The sequence below is a fragment of the Callorhinchus milii genome, unplaced genomic scaffold (assembly GCF_018977255.1).
Source record: "Callorhinchus milii isolate IMCB2004 unplaced genomic scaffold, IMCB_Cmil_1.0 Scaffold5, whole genome shotgun sequence".
NCBI lineage: Eukaryota > Metazoa > Chordata > Chondrichthyes > Chimaeriformes > Callorhinchidae > Callorhinchus > Callorhinchus milii.
In genome coordinates, this window is record NW_024704746.1 from 247310 (window position 1) to 254295 (window position 6986).

The window sequence follows — 6986 nt, forward strand, 5'->3', positions numbered from 1 at the left end:
ATTGAAGAGGAGGGGACCAAGGACAGAGCCCTGAGGAACACCACACTAGACAGTCCGGAGGCTAGAGGAGAAACCATTTGTGGAGATGAGAGTTACGATCTGAACCAATCAAGGACAGAGCCGTGGAGATTGAGGTGAGAGGAGAGGCGATGGATGAGGATAGAGTGGTTGACAGTGTCGAATGTAGCAGAGAGCTCAAGGAGGATAAGGAGGTAGAGGGAGCCCTGGTCGCAGATGAACAGAATGTCATTTGTCACTTTGACCAGGGCTGTTTCTGTGCTGGGGGCGGCATGGAAAGTCGATTGGAGGGGTTCGAGAAGGGAGTGGGGGGAGAGGAAGGAGTGAAGCTGAGAAGCAAAAATTCTTTCCAGGACCTTGGAGAGGAAGGGGAGGTTGGGGATGGAGCGGTAGTTTGGGAGTAGAGAAGGATCCAGCGAAGGGTTTTTTAAGGATAGGAGTGATGACAGCAGTTTTTAAAGGGGTGGGAACCGCACTGTTAGAATTTACACTTTTTGTATAATGTTAGAATCATAATAGATGTTGCGAACGGGTTAACTTTTACGTTAAGTGTGGGTGGGGGCAACTGGACTGAAACTCATGAGTTTACACCCAAGATCACGTGAGTGTCTCAAGGACAAGATGTGTACTACTGCCCTGCACGTACACAAGATAACGGACTGTCTCAAGGACAGTGTGTTTGTGTGTGTGAGGCACGTACACTCCATGAGATGTTCACTTGAACCCAGCATGATTTTGGCCAGGTGACCTAATGTCCACACTATGATTGGATGGACACAAGCTTAAGACACGGTGCCAGACCAGGATCGGCGCCCGGGACAGTACCCACCGTGGGGGGAAGACTGAGAGCTGGAAGGCAGAAGTAGACAACCACAAGGAGGGATTACGCGGTAGTATTGTTCTGTTAGTGAATCGACTGATTGTGTTTACTTGCCCACGGCCATCGGGAACTTGGACGGATCCTGGAGTTTAATAAACACCATTCTGGTTGCAAACAGTGGCTGTGTTTGATTGGAACTCGAAAAAAGGTTTTTCCATCACAATTTGGCGTAGTCGGCAGGATCGTTCAGGAAAGTGGGACGGAGTAAGTACAATCAAGCCTTGACGAAGGTTTATGTTAAGTTTTTAGTTATTTACTTATAAATGTTTAGTTTTTAGTTATTCCCCTCTAAGTGTTAAGTCAGTCAAAACCGAGGGAAGGAAATCCCCTATTACCTCTGGGTAAGGAGAGGGACCGGGACCGACAGTAATTGAATGTTGATTTCAATTGCGACCATGGTCGCTGGAAATAACCTATTAGTTTTGACTGAGCTGTGAAATTCAAAAGAAAGCTCATTAAGAGAGTCGCAAGGTAAATTTCAACTGTTCGGACAGCCAGTGCAAGCCGAGGAAAACCCTCTATTACCTCGGGTAAGGAGAGGGACCAGGACCGATAGTAATTTTGGTATTCCAATTGGCACTATGGCCCCGGGAAATAATTCTGGTTGTGACTGGGCTGTGAACTTTGAAAGGAAGCTCATTAAAACGGTTCAGAAGTTGAAGCTGGGGGTGAACGATGAGAATATTCCGCAGCCAAGTGGCGCTACAGGGTATGAGCCTTTAGTAGGAGAAATCGAGGAGTTAGGCACTCAGCGGAGGTTGAGTGATAGCGAGAAGGAAGTTTTGTTGAAATACTGGGCTGTCGTGAGTTGCCAACACATAGAAGAAGAAAGATGCATATGGCAGGAGGAGNAAAAACGTTAACAGGAGAGATTAGAAGAGGAGCTAGGAAAAGTGAGAGAACAGGCTGCCTAGCAGGAGGCGGATTTTCATGCCCAGCAGGAGCATGAGAGGGAAAGATTTCAGAAGGATCTGGAAGAAGCGAGAGAGCAGGCAGCAAAGTACAAGGCGGACTTCTATGCTCAGCAAGAGCGCGGGGAGTTAGAGCGAAGGGACTTAGACCGTGCGAATAAAGACGTGACTGAGAGATATATGACCCTGCAGGGAATTTATAACCATCAAGGCGCTGTTTTAAATATAACGGCTGTTAAATCTTGAGAGGTCGAGGAGCTTAAGCAGGAACGGTTGCGAGATAAGGAAATGATTGCCAGTTTGAGAGAGGAAAATGATGATTTGAGGGGAGCCCTGCGCTGCCAAGAAATAGGTAGGCAGGAGCGAGCGGAGTTAGAAGAATTAAGGAAAGGAAAAGAGGGAGAGAAAGAAGGTAACGAATGGAGACGGGCGTTAGTAGCGGCGGTATGCAATATTAAGCCTGTGATAAATGGGGTTTGTCAGGATGCCGACGATAATAATGTTTGGAATTGGGGAGAGTTGGATGAAGAGGCAGTGCAGTACAATGAGGATGAAGGGTCAGGGCCACCCCTAGTAAAGGGTTGTGTTCGTCCGGTCAGCACCTCACGGTGTACCAATGAAAATGGGTGTGCTGGGGGCCGGGACAAAATTGTTACCTCCCTGAGGTAAACTCCAAACCCCTTGAAGATTTGACCTCATGTAAGCAGGGGACAAATGAAGGTCCCTTGGCTTTCCATCATAGACTGTGGCAGCTATATTCAGCTAATCAGCAGAACGCCATGAATCGGCAACAATGCGAGGGTTCTGCTAATTACAAAAATGTTAGTTGGGGAAATTGAATAAGAATACCTCTGCTGCTATGGGGTTAGGCATAGATCCCACCTCCATTTCGTAGATTCAGGCTCTACAGCCACCCTTCTTAATTTTGACAACCAACCCCTTCCTCCCCTCACAGGTGAATGTTTGGAATTTTCTGGTGTGTCTGGTAGCCCTATGTATGGTCAAGTGTTGCGTCCTTTGCCTGTACAATTGACTTGTAAAGCAACGATTGTTTTGCAACAGCCAATTGCTGTAAATTTAACCACTGAACCTGGTATCCTCGGGAGCGATGAACTAACCGAGTAACGCTCTGGTTGACTATACTAATCATTGTTTATGGTTAGATCAACATCCTGGTCATGGTCGGTTTCGTGAAATATTAGATCGGCATGCTGTGTGCGCTATTAAAAAGCCCACCCCATACCCTCCAGTTCAGTCAAGTCACCCCTGGATTGGTCCATTATTATCCCAGTTTCCAGGTCTCCGAGCCACTCACAAACACGACTGTGGGAGGCTGGCAGTAACTGAAGAGGTTAATGGTCCCACCCACCAGCCCTGTAAACTTTGCCTAAAGAGAGTTTACCTTATGTCCAGGCCACAGCTGAGAGTTTAAAGGAACAAGGTGTGATTCGTGAAGGGATATTTACTACTAACTCCCCTATATGACCCGTTAGGAAACCTGATGGTTGCTGGTGGTTAGCCATTGATTATCGGCGGCTTAATAAAATTACACCTGCTTGCGCCCCAGTTGTAAGTGACATGAGTCAGCTTCTGAAGGACATCCCGTTTACGGCTAAATGGTTCTCGACCCTGGATATTTCAAGCGGATTCTGGAGCATTCCTCTAAAACCAGAGGACCAGCATAAGTTTGCATTTACGTTCAATGGTCAACAGTACACTTCAAGTCCTACCTCAAGGCTTCCATAACTCTCCGACCATATTTCACAAACGTATGTTTCGGGCACTGCTTAATGTTGTTCCCCCTGATGGTACGTGTATTCTCCAGTATGTTGATGAGATTTTGCTAACTTCTGATACTCAGGAAACTCATCGGAATCTCCTAGAACGGGTGATGAAAGCGCTTCTTCAAGTTGGATTGAAACCTAACCCCATGAAGGTACGGTTGTGTGTTCCAGCTGTCTCTTTTCTAGGTGTACAACTGGATGCAGAGGGACTTCGACCCGATGCTCATTAAGTCGACATCATCCAGCGCCTCCCACTGCCTGTGACCAAGACTGCGTTCGTTCCTTCCTTGGACTGGTGGGGTACCAAAGGCAATTTCTCCCACCATTTGCTGAACTGGCCAAGCCGCTGGCGATATCCCTGATGATCTCCGCGAACACTGGACGGCGAACATACAGAAGCTGTGTCTCAACTTAAAGAAGCAGTGATGCAGGCTGCTGCCTTGGTGCACCCCAGCCTGAGCAGCCGGTTCACTTAGAGGTTGCCGGAGGTCCTATTGCATTAGCAGCCGTTTTGACTCAGCAGTTTGAAGGTTGGTACCTCCCGATTGCATACATATCTCGTAGCTCAGTGGTTAGAGCACTCACTTTGCAAGCGAGAGACCTGAGTTCAATTCCAGGCAGAGGGCGAAACCTTGGGCAAGTTTCCTTACTCCACACAGAGCCTAATAATAATCCCTCCAAAACAAAACAATAATAAATTGGTCATTTTCAATCTACGACTGTGGGACACTGTGGGACACGCGTAATTGGCTGCCACGTTCGCCCACAAATATACAATCAATTCACTTGACAGTATATTCTGTGAAGTGATTTGGGACGTCCTCCTGACGTGAAAAGTGCTATATCAAATGCAAGGATTATTATTATTATATCTCGCATTCTCACTGGTGTGGAGCAACAGTTTGATCCGTGTGAACGTCACCTTTTAGCCGTGTGTTGGGCAGTCACCTCCTTTCAATATATCACTGGACTCCAGAAGATTCTTCTTCACTCTCCGCACACCCCCGTTCGTCTCCTGCAACTACCGGGCATTACGCTTGTCTCCTCGTAAAGACTCACTAAATGGGCTCTCACTCTGGCTGCTGCTAATTTATCGGTTGTTACTGGTCCGACTACCCTCATTCCCCAGATGATGTTGTATGACGGTGACCCGCATACATGCCCTCTTCCATGCTTGAACTTCAGCGATACTGGGATCCTTAAGTCCCTGCTGGAGGCTTTCCCGATGCAGTCTGTCGCCAATGTGTACATTGATGGCTCCTCCTTCCATGTTGATGGCAAGGCATTCACTGGTTTTTCAGTTATCCTCCCTGTTTGTGACATTGGTTTCCGCTGCATACCACATTCTGCTCAATATGCTGAGTTGGTCGCACTCGTTGAAGCGGTCCGCCAGACTGCCAAAGTGGCTACCGACATATGGTATTTATGTTGTAAATACTGTTATTATTACGTTTGTACTCTTCCCGAAATTTTTGTACCTCTGCAGGAACGACGTTGGTTCACGCATCACTTCTGAGATGTCTGGCTGATGAGATATCCCGTTGCACCCATCCGATGTATGTTGGTAAGGTGGCTGGTCATCAAAAGACTGGACCACACTCGCACAGGAACAATCGTGCTGATGTCGTTGCTCTCCAGTCTGCTCTTGATGGAGAAGCATGGATTTTTTCCCCTCTTCCATCCCACTCAGTGATGAGTATCTCCACTTCGCCCTCTTTGACTGATTTGATTAAACTCCAGAATTCATATTCGCCTTACATCGAAGCCGTGCAGTGGCATCAGGAGCAACTTGCTGGACTTGATATCCATCCCAAGCCACAATATGATTGGCTGGTGCACACCCATTTGTATGTTCTTCTGGACTCTCTGGCCTCCCCTGTTCTCATGTATTCTAAGCGCGATATCTCCACTGTGTGTATTCCCCCAGATTGTGCTGATGCGATGTTTCAGTTATACCACTCACATCCTACTGGTGGTCACTTTGGTCCCTCAAAAACCATCACTAAGTTGTTCCCGAACGTTTCATGACGTTCGGGAACAATGTAAGATGTGCCTTGTGAGCCTGCAGCACAATCCCCCTCGATTTACTAATTGAGCATTATTGCAGAGTGCACCCTCTCCCTCGGGTCCTTGGACCAATATTCAGATTGATTTTATTGGGCCATTGTCCGCAGCTGCCGGTAGTTACAAATACTGTTCAGTTATTATTGATAAGTTTACAAAATGGATTGAAGCTTTCCCGGCTAAAAATAACACAGCGCTCACTGCTGCACACATTTTATTGCGTGAGGTGATCTGCAGGTGGGGAATCCCTGGTATATTGGATAGTGATCAGGGATCACATTTCACGGGCGAAGTTTTCACCAAATTGATGGAATTGCTGGAAATTGATCATAAATTGCATGTGTCATACCATCCTCAATCCTCAGGGGTAGTAGAAAGAAGTAACCGCACATTAAAGGTTTTGTTGTCAAAATTTTGTGCAGATCACGCAATGGATGAAGGGATTGCCACTGTGTCTAATGGCAATTCGCTCCACCCCACATGCTACTACTGGCATTTCACCCGATCAAGCGATGACATGTCGTTTAATGAGGCTACCAGGTTGTACAGTAGTGATGACTAAACAAGCCCTCGAACAATTAGAGGGTAATGTTAAATTTCAGGGAACTGTGGAGGAGACATGGCTGAAAGAGATGCTAAAGATCATACAGGAAACCAACAGCTTTGTGGCCACAAACACTGGTAAGGCGAAATAAAGTATGAAGCAACATTTTGACACTACCGTTAACCATGTGGAGTATGAAATTGGAGATGAAGTCATGGTCCGCGTGTATGGGAAAAAGGAATCTCCTTTTGCCCCACGATGGAAAGGGCCTTTTGAAATTTTGGAAGAGGCAAGCCGGGCAGTATATTTAATTGTCACGCCTTTGTCTTCTAAATTCACTAAATGGTAATCAACTTAAAATTGTAAAGAAGGGGAAAGGATAAACTGATGACTGAATATATACTATATTTGTATTTTGCAGGCGCCAACTGAGTGATTACCGGATCCTCTGTATCAATTTAGATCTGGATGGAATTACTGGAGGCCTGGTGCTTGGCGTTTTAATGCTACTAATCCAGAACTCCCAAGTTTACTCCCTCGATAACCCCTTTGATGGAAACCCCCCTAATACTTTCCTATTAACAGCTTTCGTGTTGGCCAAAGAAGCATGCGCCGTAATTGGGTCTGAGTGTTGTACGTATATTCCGGATAACTCCGAGAATATAAGTTGCTTGACTGATCATATCCGGCAAGAGATGGATAAATTGAAGCAGACCCCACCTTCATCTCTTTGGGCATGGACCGCTGCTTGGTTGGGTTCTATTGGCAGTTGACTGTTACATGGG

At 46.5% G+C, this 6986-nt stretch overlaps 1 long non-coding RNA gene across 1 annotated transcript; it reads left to right on the forward strand.

Annotated features, from left to right (window-relative positions):
* The first annotated feature begins 707 nt into the window (after positions 1-707).
* On the forward strand, positions 708-6597 carry LOC103172795. Its single transcript, XR_487015.2, has 3 exons — positions 708-1102; positions 3671-4123; positions 5080-6597. It is a non-coding gene; the product is annotated as an uncharacterized LOC103172795 (long non-coding RNA).
* The last annotated feature ends 389 nt before the right edge of the window (positions 6598-6986 follow it).